Below are 16,937 nucleotides of genomic sequence, written 5' to 3'. Positions count from 1 at the left end.
TTTCTCTCTAATAGGAGAGTTCACAGAGCTATTGAGCTCATCATTATACCATTCAATAATATACAGTTTTGTATATGGATTTTATGAGTTCTATCAACATTCATTTTGCCAAACCGATGAGAAAGTTCATTTCTAATTCTTACTTTATATAATCTCAATCTCACAAACAACTCTATCTCTACTTAAATTCAAAACTCTGAAAGCCATAAGGAACCATTGGTATCATGAAAATATCCAAATGAACATAACACATATTTTTTAATTAAAATTAAATTAATAGTGTGTACATTGTGTAGTCCATCATCTTTTGTAAATGCAACTATAAGTAAATAAAACAACAAATAATAACAATTCTATCACTTTCATGAAAATTCAAAATAACCAAATATGTAACAAGAAATCACCTTAACTAGTCTTTCTCTTGCAAAAGACCTCTACCAATCATTTCACGCAGTAGTTTCTCTGCCCTTTCGTTCTTATCATTTTCAAAGAAAGCGCATACAATGGTCCATCGTCTTCTATTTTTGACAACAGGTTCTCGGCTTCATCAAGCAAGCCCTCTAAACAAAGACCATTGATCATAATATTTTATGTCCAAACTGTTAAATCATGGCCTTTAATGAAAAGATCTTGAAAAATAACTTGTGCGTTCTTAAGTCTTCCTTCTTTGCATAGTCCGTCGATAAGTATATTGTATATGTTAATATTTGGTAGAATGCCTTGGTCTTTAATCTTCTTGATCAATGCAATTGCCTTGTCAACTTGATGGTTTTTACATAAAGCATGTAAGAAGGAGTTGTAAGTGATTACATCGGCAGGTAGACCTCTATCATGCATTTGATCAAGAAGCTCCCATGCATGAGAAACTCTCCCAGATTTGCACAAACCATCAATGAAAGAATCGTAAGTTACCATATTAGGTTCACAATGCATTTCTTTAAAGAGATTCAAGGCTTCATCAACCATTTTAATCCTACATAAACCATTAATAATGATGGAGTAGCTGCGAACATTAGGTGTCACTCTCCTTTTTCCTATGATGTTGATGCTTTGCCTTATTCACTTCATTAACTAGGCAATACCCATCCATTAATGTATTATATGTAACAACAGTAGGTTCCATGCCTTCTTTCATCATCACAGCTATCACATTTTTAGCTTCTTTGATCTTTCCTTCCTTACAAAGAGCATCAACCAATATATTAAAAGTATAAACATTTGGGTTGATGTTTTTCAATACCATTTCATGGAACAAATGAAATGCATATTTAAATTGACCAACAATACAAAATCCATAGATTAGAGAACTGAAAGTGACAACATCAGAATAAATTTTCTTTACAATCATTTGAGAATATAACTCATAAGCCTCAGTCACCAATTTCTCTTTACACAAACTATCAATAATTGCGTTGTGCATTACCACATCGGTGTTGACCAATTTCCCTTCAATTTGTCTCAACATTTGTAAGGCTTCAGTTGTTTTTCCCATTTTACACAAACCATTGATCAAAGTACCATAAGCAACCTGGTTCAAGTGAAATCCAAGTGCAATCACAAGGTCGTGAAAGTGTAGAGCTTCCTTGACTTTACCGTAAGACACAAAACCTTGACAAGTGTATTCAAGGTGACGGTATTCGGCTGAAAACCCATCTTAAGAATATTGCCAAATATAGAAAAGGCAAAATTCATTTTTCCAAGATGACAGTAACAATTGATCAAGATACTCAAAGTAACAATACTTGGTGTAATTCCATTTAATTCTAATTGGTGAAAAAGAGAAATAGCAGTGGGGTAATGGTTGTTGTTAGTCTTAGCAAGGGAACCTAAAATCTTGTTAAATTCAATGATTGATGGAGTTGGTTTCGCACGGAGCATGCGATTTGAATGAGGAAATAGCATTATACACATCAAAATCAACATCAATGTTAACAAACTGAGATTGAGAGTATAGTCTTCTACTTAGAAAGGGAACAGTAAGAAAAGAGGGAATAGAAGAAAAAGAAGAACGAAACCTGAACATTTGAGCGGTGGAGAGAAGGAACTACACGTTGTTGGTTAGCGGAACATAAATGGGAAGCTTGAACACACGCACGGAGCTTCTGCGCAATGGAAAAAGGCAACCACAATTAGGGTATTGAAAGAGGGAAAATGTTTGTTTTTAGTTTTTTATTACTTTCATTTCATTTTTCTCTCTTATGTTCTCTCTTCACTTATAAATAAGAGATTTTGAGAAAGTTGTTTTATTTCCAAAAAATACATGAAGGATGAATAAAGAGTTAAATATGGTTTTGATCTCTGTAAATATATCAATTCTTTGTTTTAGTCTCTCTAAAATTTTCCTTTAACTTTTGGTCCTATTAAATTTTCAATCATTATTTTTCGTCTCTATTTTAAAATAAACTTTTTTATTTTTTAATGAAATTGTGCAAATATGTGTAGAATACTATATAAATATCTCCCAAAAAATAGAATTTCTTAACAAAACATAAATTAAATATGAATTTTTAACCATAAAAAATATAAAAATTCATATTTAATTAATGTTTTGTTAAGAAATTCTTATTTTTTTAGAGAGATTCTTATAATATTATAATTATTTTCTGCAAAATTGAGTTAAAAAATATGAATCCTACATGTGAATTTACTTAAAAGGATGAGCCAAAAGTGAAGAAGGAAAATTTTTAGGGGACTAAAAGTCGAAGAAAATTTGTAGAGGGACTAAAACGAAATGTTAGCATATTTATAGGGACAAAAAATATATGTAACCCCGTAATAAATTCATTAGTAGTCATTCATAAGTCTCCCTGATGCTAAATCTCACAAAATAAAAAAGTTCAAAAAATGTTTTTTTTAAGCATAACAAATTTAATCTAAAATCATTCGGATTAGTGAATTGAATAACATATTTGAGAGTAAAAATTACTTCTTTTTTGTGTTGATCGTTTGGTTTACCGGGGAAGGCGGCGAAGAATTGTTCTATCTTAAAATCGAATACAGGTTTTATTGAATAATTTGTCATTGGCGGACTTCATTAAGCACTAGAACCCAATTGGTTGGTTTAGTAAAAATTAAATTTGGAAATAAAGGCTATTGCAAATTACATGATTTGTAAGAAAATAAGTAAATAACATGATTTTCTTATCATCCTCTAAAATAAAATATATTCATTTTTTTATCTTTACTTTTCACTTATTATTATTATTACAAAAAAAATTATTTATCTTTTATAAAAAAAAAATATCATAATTAATCTTCTTGTATTACAAAAAAAAAATATTTGCCTCTTAAAAAATGTAAGATTTGCATCATAAATAATTTTTCTTGGTTAATATGTTCTCTATTCCATTATAGTTAATATTAACATTACCTGTTTTTCTTTTAAAAAAAGTGCGTTTAATAATAAATTTGAGGGTAAAACTTACATTTAACTTACATTTAATAATAAATTTGAGGGCAAAAGTTACATTTGTTAGATAAATTTATGAATCCATGTCCGTTCTTGGTTATGAGTAAGAATTTTCAATCTTTCTCAACAGAATTCACATATTGCAGCCAATGGAATATGTGAAATCTGTCTTCCCAGTAGAAATTTTAGCTCAAACTGTTGTAGCAAATTAGGAAGTAGTCACAAAATTTGGCATCAATAAAGTAGCAAGAGTTACTCAGTAAAGAAGTAAACTATAAGTCATGGAGTGGATAAATATAGAAATGATGTCACCAAACTTTGTGAGTTGTCCATTTCGCAAACCATTGAACAATGCAGAACAGAAAGACGACGATTCCATCATTTGTAAAATCTGGTAAAGCAGTAGTTCCCTGCAAGATATGAATGATGAAACATAACAAACAATACATTTCTGTTATATGTTGGAAAGTTCTTCAGAAAACTATTAGCATTGTTCAATTGGTAGGTCTGTTCAAATGTTGCATCGATTTTTTATATTTTATTTTCATTTTTCTGTTTGTTTGATTTTGGGATGTGCTATGTCATGGGCGGATCCAGTGTGAAACATGGTGTGGCAGTTGCCATACCAGATTATTTCCCATTTAAGTATATAAATGGTATAAGTCATCTATATATCAAAGTTTCTTCGTTAGCCTAGCGGTATACGTTTGTTGGTGGCTTGCAGGTCCTCTGTTCAACTCCTCGCCTCGGCGAGTTCGCCTCGGCGAGTTGCTGTTTTTGTATTTTTTTTCAACTCCTCGCCTCGGCGAGTTGCTGTTTTTGTATTTTTTTTAAATTATTACCTCGCCTCGGCGAGTTGCTGTTTTTGTATTTTTTTTCAACTCCTCGCCTCGGCGAGTTGCTGTTTTTGTATTTTTTTTAAATTATTAATATTTTTTTTTTAAATTATTAATATTAAAAATGGTGCTGCAGGGAGTCGATAAATTTATTAATATTAAAAATGGTGTTGCAGGGAGTCGATAAATTATTAATATTAAAAATGGTGTTACAGGGAGTCGAACCTGTAACACCTGTAACACCATGGTATAATGCTCTCGCCCAAACCACTTTGCTGCAGTTTTTAAGTTGTCAAAGGTTTTCTCTGTTGATATATATAGTTGCTTTGCAAATTTTGCCACCCCAATATCAACGGTCTAGATCCGCCCCAGCTATGTTTAATGGAGAGTTGCAGACAGTACACTAAGTTTGCTACAAGTACAACTGAAGCATATGCACATGGTTAAACAAAATCTAACAAAAGGAACTATACATACCAACTATATATCCTCTCAAACTCACATAATTGCTACTCAGTCAATATCTAACAAAATCGAAGTACTTCTCAGTTCAAGTTCAGTCAAAAAGAACAATATAAACAATTTTCAACAATATCTCAACCGCTTCTGTTCTAATGGTTACATTCAGCCAACACCAATTTTTTTTTGTAAAGGTGCTCATTGAAGAGTCTGAAAAAGAATTTGAAGAAAAATGAAAATGAAAAGAAAAAAAAGAGCGGAGAACAATCAATCTGAACTCTTCTTCCTGTGACTTTCCCAAAACCTGCTTCAATCGTTGCTTGATCTGCCCACATTATTTTCCAAAAGCAGACAATATGTTCAATCATTAACTACCTTTACACAAAAAGCCAATACATGGCCTGGAGCATCTGCAAAGTAGGAATCCAACAACAATTGGTAGCTTTTGCAACAAAATTGTGCAAATTAAGTTACAGAACAACTTGAGGGTAGTAATGAGTAAATACTACTCTTTCCATATTTGATAACCAAGGATCATGGTAACTATAAATCATGGTAGCAACATAATCTTTTCATCTAAAAACTGATAAGAGATCCATAAATTATGATATTTAAGATTTCTGTAGCATTCATATCCCACAATGAATTATACTTGTTGATACAATCAAAACATAAATAGGGGAAACAATGAAACAACTAAACAATGAGACAAAATAGACATATATTTTAAAATAATGGACTATAAGAACCAAGAGGAACTCACTCTAACCCAAACACAAATTGAGAACAAGGACTTATAAAAAAGAATTTAACTATAACACGAGGAGTAAAAAAGTTTCCTAACCATGAACAGCGTAGATCTCTTCCAATTTATGTTACAACTTACAAGACAAAATTCCAAATGCTATAATAATGTAGAGAATAATCTGAAACCATACAAGGCATACGATATACTGTAATCTTATGCCATTTCATATGTAGTCCATAACCATAAGTCATACTGCAAGAGTAATTACAATCTATGAGCATATACCACCAAATTTCTGAAGCGTCAATCTTTGAGCATTTTGTTGTCTCTAAGAGTATTATGTCACTCAAAGATCCCTAAATTTGATTATGTTTACATAAACATTATAACACAGCAATTTCTATGAGCATCTTGTGGAAAAAAATGTACATCAAATTCCACATACTACAAAATCTGTCAAGACACCAAGTATTATTACAAAGCTCTGAAGCCATCTAATCTAAACCAAAATCACATAAACACCAAGCTACGTACACTATCAACACCGCTTTACTGCATCCTCAATTTTGGAAAGTTGCATCACACCTTTGAACACATGACAGAATCAGTCAAACAGACAAAAAATCAGAGAGCAACAATTGAATCTGTCCAAAAAAAATCAACATGTAAAATCACTCAAAATCAACAAAACAAAATTCATATTAATAAAGAGCAAAACAATTAAAATCGGTCCAAAGTCCAAACAGAGGTCAAAACAAAACCAGTTCAAGTACAAAACGTTGAACAAATGATATTACGAAACAAACAAACAAAACAATACGCATTGAGCAATCAACAAACAATTTATTATTATCATCTATATTTCTTATATTATATAAGTGAATTAACACGCAGAGAGAAATCAATATATAAGTTAGTCTTCCTTGTTGCATATATCTAACCTTGTTAACATCGAGTTTCCAACAAAACCATCCTTTTAAAATGTATTTCATGTAAGGTGTATGTGTTGCACCCGGAAACTTAGAGCACACAACAGCAAGAGTCTAATATACCAGACAAGAAATTTGAATAATAGCATGCTACGACTTGTGCTCATTAGTCTATCAGAAAAACACAATTGCATGTTAACAAATAGTCATTTAACAAACTCGAATTGAATGGTATGCTATGCCAGCAAAACAAATTAGCACCAGCAAATAGTCATGCCAACAAAGAAATGTAATTTTTTATTTCAGAGAAAAACTTTAAAACATGAGCAGCATCCAAAGATATTTTTTACAAATGCACTTCCTAGAACAAAAGACCCAAAAGAAATCATAGCAACAGATAAACACATGAAAAAGGAGTATAGAGCTACTTAAGATTTCAAGTGTATAAGAAAATTATTAGAGATATTACAACAATGGTCTCTTATCAATCAAACTCGATAAACACCAAATAAAAAAGCACCTAAAATAAATAAAAAATAAATTTTGGATAGTTGTCATCAAAATTCAAAAACCAAATCTATAATGAGAATCCATCTTACCTAGGGTTTCCAATATAGTAGACCTCTAGCAATCATTTCATGAAGAAGTTTCTCCGCCTTTTCATTCTCATCTTTATGAAAGAGAGCCTGGATAATAGTTTTATAAGTTACAGCATCAGGGATGATACCATTGGCATCCATTTTTGACAACAAGACATCTGCTTCATCAAACAAGCCCTCTTTACAAAGTCCATTGACCATAATATTATACGTTCGAGTATCCAGACTATAACCCTTAATCAAAAGATCTTAAAAAATATCTTGTGCATTCTTAAGTCGTCCTTCTTTGCATAGTCCATCGATAAGTATAGTATATGTGTACATATCTGGTTGAATGCCCTGGTCTTTAATTTTCTTCATTAATGCAATAGCCTTGTCAATATGATGATTTTTGCATAGAGCATCTATCAAAGAATTGTAAGTGAATATGTTGGCAGGTTGACCATTATTATGCATCGTATCAACAAGCTCCCAAGCATAGGAGATTCTTCCTACTTTGTACAAACCATCAATGAGAGAACTGTAAGTAACCGTATTAGGAACTATTCCTCTACAAAATACCAGATTCAAGATAGCACCAGAGATGTACCCCATAAAGAACGAATTCTAAGGGGTATTCTATTTCAAACACAATTTGAGAACAAGGACAAGCCAAAACGAATAAAGCTATAGCACAAGGAGTATAAAAGTGTCCTAGTCACAAACACTGGAGAATACAAAATTCTAAACGCTAGAACATGAACCAACTAGCAAATAAAGCAACACATCCAAACAACTGAGAGGATAGCATGAAGCCAAATAGGCATATGCTATATTATAACTCTGTATCATGTCATATGCAGTCTAGGACCTTATGTGATATTGCAAGAGCAATTACAACCTAGGAGCATATGTCATCGAACTTCTGAAGTATCAAGCATTTGCCACTGCAATTTAAGACTTGTGACAATCACACATGCAGTATACCTAGAATTTATGTACACTCAGTATTGTTAATCGCAAATTGCAAAAAAATGTGGTGCTCAAATTATGCTACATACAATGCTATATTTCAGCTATAGCCTCTATTTGACAACACTTTATAGGAAATAGTGTAGCACAGAACCATAGTGATTTATTCAATTTCTGCTACATAATTACATTATATCACCGCTATAGCCGCTATTTGACAACAGTGTGTACACCGAAGAAAGATGACACCAAAACACAAGCGTATGGAGAAAAGGTTTGAAGAGTTTATGTTCACCTTTCCAAACGTTTAAATTACATTTTCAACTGCTCTTAAATAACACTTATTGTTTTGGTCAAAAAAAAAAACCCTTCTAGTCATAACCCATTTGCACTTCTGTTCCCAGCCTATGTGTCGAGAAATGAACCTAACCTAAATAAACTTTTCATCTTTTATCTATCAATTTACATGCTGACCAACAATTTAGATCCTAAACAAACTTTGTGAAACTGTTTATAACAAAACTTTCAGCATATCCCTATTTTTGAAGTGTGTCACACACCACAAACACCAGCCAAAGATCACAAATACTACAAGACATACAAGGTACCCGAAAATTATAGCACTGTTGTAAGTAAAAAAACATGAAATCATGCGAGCTTATATTCTCCTTCCAAGTTTCCAATGAAAACAAGTTGCTCCACCTGTCGCGAGTTAACCATTAAAAAAATAATCTAATTACTTATCCCCAATGACTATTTTTTTAGCTGCAAATTGCATCTTAGTTTCTAGACAGCAAGATTGTCCATATTTTCGAATACCAAAAAACATGTCAAACCTTCCTATTTTCTATTTTACAGCAAGGCAGTCCCAAAAACTGATAACATAGAATAGTGTTTTATAATTGGTTCATTATGCAAAAGTGATGAGAAGCCTAACTGACATTCAAAGAACATATTAGTAGATCTTCTAATTTTCCTAATTGACACAAATAGATAAAATAAGTTCATTTCTAGTTCCCACTCTTTGATATAGTCTCTTATTCAATTTCTAACTAACAACATAACAATAAACAAATTGTTGAACTCAATTTCAGTCTCACAATTCTAGCTCTAGCTCATTTCTAAACCTCTTCATCAATCTCAACTGAAACAACCAACTCCCACTCAACTACATCTTCCTCAACCTATTTAATTTCAATGTCCATCCAATACAAACACTCAGAACACTCGTTTGTTGTTAATTACCCGTACCTATCCTACACATTGTGGGTATTTTTGGGTACCTAATGGATATGAAAAAGAAATTTAAGCCTAAAATCAAATCAACTGAGATATTTGAAGCCTTCGAATAGGAAAGGACGTCAAAACATGTAAACTAGCCAGAAATGTATCAAGAACAGATAAACCCTTTTAGATGCCAAATAGATGTGAAGTTCATGAACCTTCAACTTTACACTTCAACACATCATTTTCAAAGAAGACTGAGTTGTAATTAAACCAAAGTAAAAATGAAATTCATAGCAGTTGATTTATCACATTCTATAATTCACTTTAACAATATGTTATAAATTAATAAGCCACTTCTTTTAGGTTTATGTTTTGAAACATCAAAATAAAAAACTAATTCTCATTCCAATATTATTAAAGTTAGATGGCAGACAAACATCTAAATAATAACAGAGACTTCTAATTGCATTCAGACTTGCTCGACTAACATAAAAAAAATGAAGTGTCAAGTCATCTACAAAGATAAAAATATGGTACTGCTATTACCTCTAAGCTTGTTGGTAACCTTACAAAACTCTCAAAGCCTTAAGTTAACCTCTTTGTCACTCTTACCTGTATAAACCAGCTGCCACTGTACTTAATCTTCCTAAGCCTTCTTCAGCTTCTATAATTCAAAGGTCCATCCTCCCCATGCAAACTCAACCAACTTTTATCGTTCAAGATACCGTAGTCAAATGGAAGCAACCTAAAATAGAAAATAAGAAAATAAAAATGAATTTATACTAGACATAAGGAGTCATTGCAGTTAACTTAGTATGATGTAATGAAGCCAATTGCAGGACTTTCATCATACAAAATTAAGATAATCAGCTGAGAGCGAAACAATATTCCAACTGAAAATCACATATTGAAAAAATCAATCAGGTAACTTATCACCAATTAATAAATAACATTAGAAAAAACTTGTATCAATGTTCTAGTTTTTGTAAAATGAATCTAATTTAAGGTCAGCATATCCCTATTACTGAACAATAGTTTTTGTCTTCTAATGCAGATAAAGGAGTCCTATCAGCAAAAAAAAAATAAAAAATAAAATTGAGGTGAACACACCAAGTGGTTCATTACATCATACTAAAGGGAAGTGTTATTTTGTGCCCTTAAGGCAAAAGTTAAAAAGCTAATCATAGAAGTAATTTCTTGGAACTTGTGTATTTAAGGTTGTAAAAGTTTAAAAATTTATATTTTCAATACAAAATTAATTTGTTATTTCTTTTTTAACTCATGTTAGCATGACCCATAATTAAAATAAAGCTAAAACTTAACCCTTAATGACTGACATTTATTGCTATGTCTCTAATAGCATAGGTGAAAGCTTCAGTAAAGTACAATTCTCCTTTGCCCCACTTGAAATTAGGTTTATCCTTCGCCTCCATTTCGATATCCCCTTCCTCCGTCACTGAAGATCCAACGTTCTAGGTATGGTTTACTGATTGAATGTTGCTGGGAACCCTAATTGTGGCATATAGTTTATAAACATCGCTTAAAGGCAGCAATGACCTGTGCTCCGATCATATCGGAGCCCTTGGGATTGATCCCCCATCCCACCCAACCTCTTGGGGTTGGTGGAGAAGCAAGAAAGACAACAAAGAGTGGGAGGTTGTCTCTGTTGCATCTGAAGTGAAGGGTTGCATTGAGCTCAAGCTCTTTGCACCTTGGGTATCCTTCTAATTTCGGACAAACAACCAATTCCAGATGAAACAGGCGCACAAGAAGAAAGGCGTAGGACAAAAAGCAGCGATGCGAGCCAAAGATTTCCAAATATAAGTTTTTTTGGGAAAGGAAGCCATTGGAAATCAAACCAAAACCAATGGCTTTCTTTCCCAAAAAACTCATATTTGGAAATCTTTGGCTCGCATCGCTGTTTTTGATCCTACATCTTTCTTCTGGCATTGGTTGTTCTCCAAAATTAGAAGGATACCTAGGGTGCAAAGAGCTTGAGCTCAATGCAACCCTTCACTTTAGATACAACAGAGACAACCCCTCACTCTCTGTTGTCTTTGTTGCTTCTCCACCAACCCCAAAAGGTTGGGTGGGATGGGGGATCAATCATAAGGGCTCCGAGAAGATCGGAGCCCAGATCATTGCTGCCTACAGAGGCAAGAACGCAATGATGGTCAATACTTACAACCTTAAACCTTAAACCTTGGATGCTAGAGCAGAGCAAGTTGGCGACGTTTATAAACTATATGCAACAATTAGGGTTCCCAGCAACATCCAATCATTAAACCATACCTGGAGTGTTGGATCTTTGGTGACGGAGGAAGGGGATATCGAAATGGATGCGAAGGATAAACTAATTTCAAGTGGGGCAAAGGAGAATTGTACTTAACTGAAGCTTTCACATGTGCTGTTAGAGACATAGCAATAAAGGTCATTCATTAAGGGTTATAGCTTTATTTTAATTATGGGTCATGCTAACTTGTTCCCTAAGGGCACAAGCTATGGAGTTAAAAAAGGAAATAACAAATAATTTTTTTATTGGAAATATAAATTGTTAAACTTTTACAGCATTAAATACACAAGTTCCAAGAAATTACTTCTATGTTTAGCTTTTTAACTTGTGCCTCCCAATTCATCGAACAACTCCTATATGACTGATATTAGAACTTTGTTAGGTACTGCAACACAATTAAGGACTTTCTAATCAACACAAAAGCACCAATACTTGACAATGGAGAATGAAATTTTCCCTATAATTTTTATGAAGTAAATAAAAGGCATGTTTTGCAAGTCCTTTAGGTGTATGCGAAGTAAGCATTAAAACTATTTACTTCTACTGCCATACTTCATCATATCATATGTTCATTAGGTTTTGTTATCATTTAGCATCTCAAGGATTTTCATGTGCATTATCTCAAGTAACTAGATCTTTGTAAGTTCTGTTTGTTTAGGAACAAAGTAAACATTGTGTTTTCATCCTTGAGACATTTGAGGAAATAAATCTATCGACATAGAGGGAATTATGACAACAGGATGGTACCCAAAATTCTAAATGTGCAAAAAAAAAAAAAAAAGATAATTGATCAAGAAAAAAGGTACCCAAAATTCCCACACATGTTCCTATTTCTTATATTGTTTCCTGGACTCTTTATATAACTATGTTCAAGATTAACACTAGAACATAGTTGATTGTGCAGCTCTGACTTCAAAAGAAAATATTAACACTGAGAAATAGTTTTTAATCCCAAAGACAACTCAAATTAATGGTACAAACAAACAAGGCTATGTTTTTAACACTAGTCATTATGTTAACATGTCATAAGAAATAAGCAATTATAAAACATCATAATTTACATAAAAAAGAATGATAAATAAAAAGTTGAATCTAAACCATTATTTAATTTTATTTATAAATCCATCCATCATAATGTTCTATCATAAATGTTTCTATGGACTATCCCAATCTTTGGGTATTGGACTATCTTCTATTTGATCTATAATTAACAAAGGATAACAATTACTACAGACATACAAGGTAACATCCAATGATAGCATAACTAACAACCATATGCAAAAATATTAAACAATGCTAGATTATAATCTTTGAAAATACATTGGTCCACCTGTCACGAGTTACCTCCCCTGTTATTATCATAACTGACCTCTAACTATAATGAAATCCAAAGTGCCCTATAGAATTTAAAGTCAGACCTGAAATCTTAACAGCCATCTACATCCAAGTTCTGTCGTAGGCTTTTCCAACTACTTACCCGAACTGACTACTTTTTCTGCAAATTGTATCAAGTTGCCGGACAACCAGATTGTCCATATTCAACGTAACTAAATCTTTAAGTTGATTCAGCTGACATAAATCTGTAAGTTGATCCACAAATTAGTAGTTGATAGTTAGTGTTACTTGTTACAACTGGCACTTCAAATTCAGCATAACTAAATATGTATGTTGATTCAGTTATGGTTAACTAATTTAAAAACATTCTAGGGTCTATTTGGGTAGTTTGTTAGTCTACGTGTAACCCTCATTATCGGAGCTATCAATGTAATGAAATTAGAATTTTTTTATGCAATTTTCACATATTTTAGTAAATGTCGGTGATATATATAATCTGTCCATTTTGTGTATGGGTGTTCCTATAATATTCTTTTGTAAATGGATGTACTAACTTTGACTTCTCGTCTCTCAAGACACTTACTAGTATTAATTAGGGGTGTATTTGAAGTAATGTTTCTAATAATTTGAAATGAGACATAAGAACAAAATTCTTTTTCAAATGTATTTAGGGTCAAAGGTAGTAGCTTCAAATCGAATTTCCATGGAAGAAAAGGTTGTCATGGTGGATGGTCACATGGAAGGGGTGGTTGATCAAACTCGAACAAATTCTACTACACTATTTGCAGCCAATGATGCTTTGGTGTAATATGAAACATGTATGACAGAATGAACCAAAGAGATTCTAATTAAGGGTCAGCATATCCCTAAAAGTTAATGATTGAATGAAAAAATCCTCCAAAGTAATGAAGGTGGTCGACAATACATTTCAAAGATAACGGATAACTACGTTAAGACAAAAAAGAATCAACCTTTGACACCATTCTAATATTGAAATGAACATAACAACAACACATGACTCTTGATTAAAATTGAAGTGATAGTGAGAACATTGAGTAGTCCACCTTACTTTGTATATGCAACTATCAACAAAAACAAATAAATAAATCATAATGATTACATAGTTTTCATCATAGTAAAAAAAATTATAATTAGAAAGTATCTTACCTAGAGTTACTTTTCAAAGCATAGGAGATTATACCATTGTCCTCCTTGTGAAAGAGAGCCTCCAATTTTCATTCTCGTCCTTATGAAAGAGAACCCGGATAATAGTTTCATAAGTTACAACATTAGGAATTATACCATTGTCCTCCATTTTTGACAACAAGGCCTCCACTTCATCAAATAAACTCATTTTACAAAGCCTATTGATAATAATAGTATACGTTCGAATATCTAGACTATAACCCGTAATCAAAAGATCTTGAAAAACATCTCGTGCATTCTGAAGTCGTCCTCATTTGCATAGTCCATCAATAAGTATAGCATATGTGTACATATTTGGTTGAATTCCCTTGTCTTTAATTTTCTTGCATAATGCAATAGCCTTGTCAACATGATGGTTTTTTCATAAAACATCTAACGAATTTTAAGTGAATATATCAGCTGGCTGACCATTATCACACATCTCATCAACAAGATGTGTATGCAACCTTGGGAGGTGCATCAACAGATGCTCATAGGTCCACTCAATAAAATCATTGCAAGATGACAATGTTAACTCATCAATGAGTCCTCAATCCTGTATTACCAATTCATGAAAAAGATATTCATAGTCTTCCATAAACATTAACATCTAAACCATTCACCAACAGATCAACAATATCTTTCTCGAGAAATTACTCTTTTGTTTTCCTCTTTTTCCTTACCACATTGATCTGATTTTTCATTAATTTTATTTCAAAATATCCCTTTATTATTATTATAACTATATTTTTTTTTTACTATTGTCTGTAATGCACCTTTCAAGTTACTAACCATGCAAGTGATGACAGAACAATGGTATCAAGGCTAAATGACACTCTTTAGCTTTGGTTTTCACAATTTCAATCTTTGATCAGATTACGTATTAGAGTACTCATGCCAATGTCTTTCAAGCTCTCATGCATCCTATATGTTCAAGAAAGAATATAAACTTAGATTTTTTAGGTTGTGTCGGAGAAATTAGACGAACCCTTTAGCCTAGTACAATTTTTTTTTTCACAAGCACGAGGTGTATTGTTGAAACAAATAGTCAAAGATAATTTGAAGTTCTCATGATAAGAATGTCACAAGATCTCCATCCACCAACCATATTTCGTTCATGACTACAGTAAAGAATATTTTCACCATCATTCCTTAAAGGAACCTGGAAAAAGGAAACACAAATCTAATAAAAAAAATAACCTCAACCAATAGAGTCGCACCTGTATTGTTGTCATACAGCTTAGAAATCTACAACTCCAAATCTGGAATTCCTCAATACATCAATATTAATTCAATTATATGGTAGCAAATTCTAAATCTGAAATTTGTCAATAGAAGGTATGCTCACCTTTGAAGAGAGTGCAGAACAGAGGTCGTATCAGAGAACGAAGTTGAACGCGCTGATACCAACGGCAGGGTCGTGCGGCTTAGAAGCTCGTGGGATAAAAAAAGAAGAAATTGATCAAAGATGTAGAATACAATTGAGCAAATATTTTCATTATCGGAGATGGAGAGGGTTTCTCAGATATTCGTATATGTTAGCAAAAACAATGAAAATAGTGAGCATAAATCAATTATAAAACTGAAATAGAGAAAAATAAAAAACATGATAGATGAACATTGCGTTAGTAGGATTGTGAAGTAGTAAAAAAAAAAAAAACTATGGTAATTTTGATTGAAGTAATTGATAGACAAACTTACCAGAATCATGAAAGATGACACCTGATACAAAATCCATATTCGTAGCTAGCAACACCGGTGATGGCTGACAGAAGGTTATATGCGCAAAATCAAAAGGGGCTAACGATCAGAGATGGAAAACACAATCGAGATTAAGATCATAGGTGAAGAGCACGTACCAGAGACAGAAATTGCAGATCGGTGATTGGCTACGGCAACTGCAGAACGAAATCGTGAGAGAATGAGAGACTGAGAGTGATAGAGGTTGAGAATGAGAATCCAAAATAGTAAGTGAATGAGGTCAGGGTTCGTTGATTTGAGATTCTCCATGGAGATTGAGAACAAAACATCGTGATTTGGAGCAAGGTGATAGAAATTAGGCTTTGTTGATTTCAGATTTACTACAAAATGAAATGAAAGAAACTTGTGAAGTTGTGAGTGACTAAAAAAATTATTCGCAAGAGTGACAAAAGTTAAGTTTCCAAAAAAATATAAAAATCATAGTCATGCAACGTGTTTTTTTGGAAAACAATGTTACTAAGCTTCTTTTTGAGCAATACTAAGAGCTATATTTGACAATAATGACATTAACAATTAAATAAATGTTTCAAATCAGTGTTGCTAAAGGTGTTCAATCTAGTAGTCTTGGAGGATTTGAATTGCATTCAGATTGTTGAATTGCATCCAGATTTGAATTGCATAGTCTCGGATGATTTGGATCTTCATTTCTCTTATTAAAAAATCTGGATGCAATTCAAATCCTCAAAGAAGAAATTGATCAAAGATGGAAAGAGATTGGTATATAACAAACAAACAACGATCGTTGGTCAAAATAAACATATGTGCTGTTAAGATAAACTAGGAGTATTTCACTGATAAGAATAAGTCCATGCAACAAGATTATAGGCACAGCTAGTTAGCATAATTCTGCCAAATATTGCTACAAGTTTTTTTTTTTTTTTTTTTCATATGACCGTTGCTAACAAAATAAAACTTATGTGAATTATTTTGAGGTCTCAGAGTGTGGCATGTATGATTAAGAATTCAATACTAACCAAAATACTTCAAAAAATAATTATAAGTTACATTTCGAAATTCTCTCAAAAAAGGTTACTTTTGAAGTATCTATTAAATACGACAATCCCCATACATTTACATTTCAAAAGATTAAAAATAAAAAAATTCCTAGGTTACATTTTATGTATTTATCAATTCAGAAATACTACTTGTCCCGAGAAACTTTTTCACGAGAACATCCCGACCAATACAAACATAATATCTTTCTC

General features: G+C 32.5%; 2 long non-coding RNA genes and 1 pseudogene across 2 annotated transcripts; all 3 read right to left on the bottom strand.

The window, feature by feature from the left end:
• Positions 1-182: 182 nt before the first annotated feature.
• Positions 183-2,081, bottom strand: LOC146915417 (uncharacterized; annotated as a pseudogene).
• Positions 2,082-5,655: 3,574 nt separating this feature from the next.
• On the bottom strand, positions 5,656-7,229 carry LOC146915416 (uncharacterized). Its single transcript, XR_015014588.1, has 2 exons — positions 6,981-7,229; positions 5,656-6,096 (listed from the first exon to the last, which is right to left on the bottom strand). It is a non-coding gene; the product is annotated as an uncharacterized LOC146915416 (long non-coding RNA).
• Positions 7,230-7,456: 227 nt separating this feature from the next.
• LOC146915415 (uncharacterized) lies at positions 7,457-16,399 on the bottom strand. Its single transcript, XR_015014587.1, has 8 exons — positions 15,831-16,399; positions 15,673-15,736; positions 15,320-15,397; positions 15,192-15,233; positions 13,954-14,527; positions 12,929-13,031; positions 9,771-9,903; positions 7,457-7,471 (listed from the first exon to the last, which is right to left on the bottom strand). It is a non-coding gene; the product is annotated as an uncharacterized LOC146915415 (long non-coding RNA).
• Between the last annotated feature and the right edge of the window lie 538 nt (positions 16,400-16,937).

The sequence above is a fragment of the Medicago sativa genome, chromosome 6, assembly GCF_051527215.1.
Source record: "Medicago sativa cultivar Bolivia chromosome 6, Bolivia_mono, whole genome shotgun sequence".
NCBI classification, from domain to species: Eukaryota; Viridiplantae; Streptophyta; class Magnoliopsida; order Fabales; family Fabaceae; genus Medicago; species Medicago sativa.
This window is presented reverse-complemented; position numbering and strand designations above follow the sequence as displayed.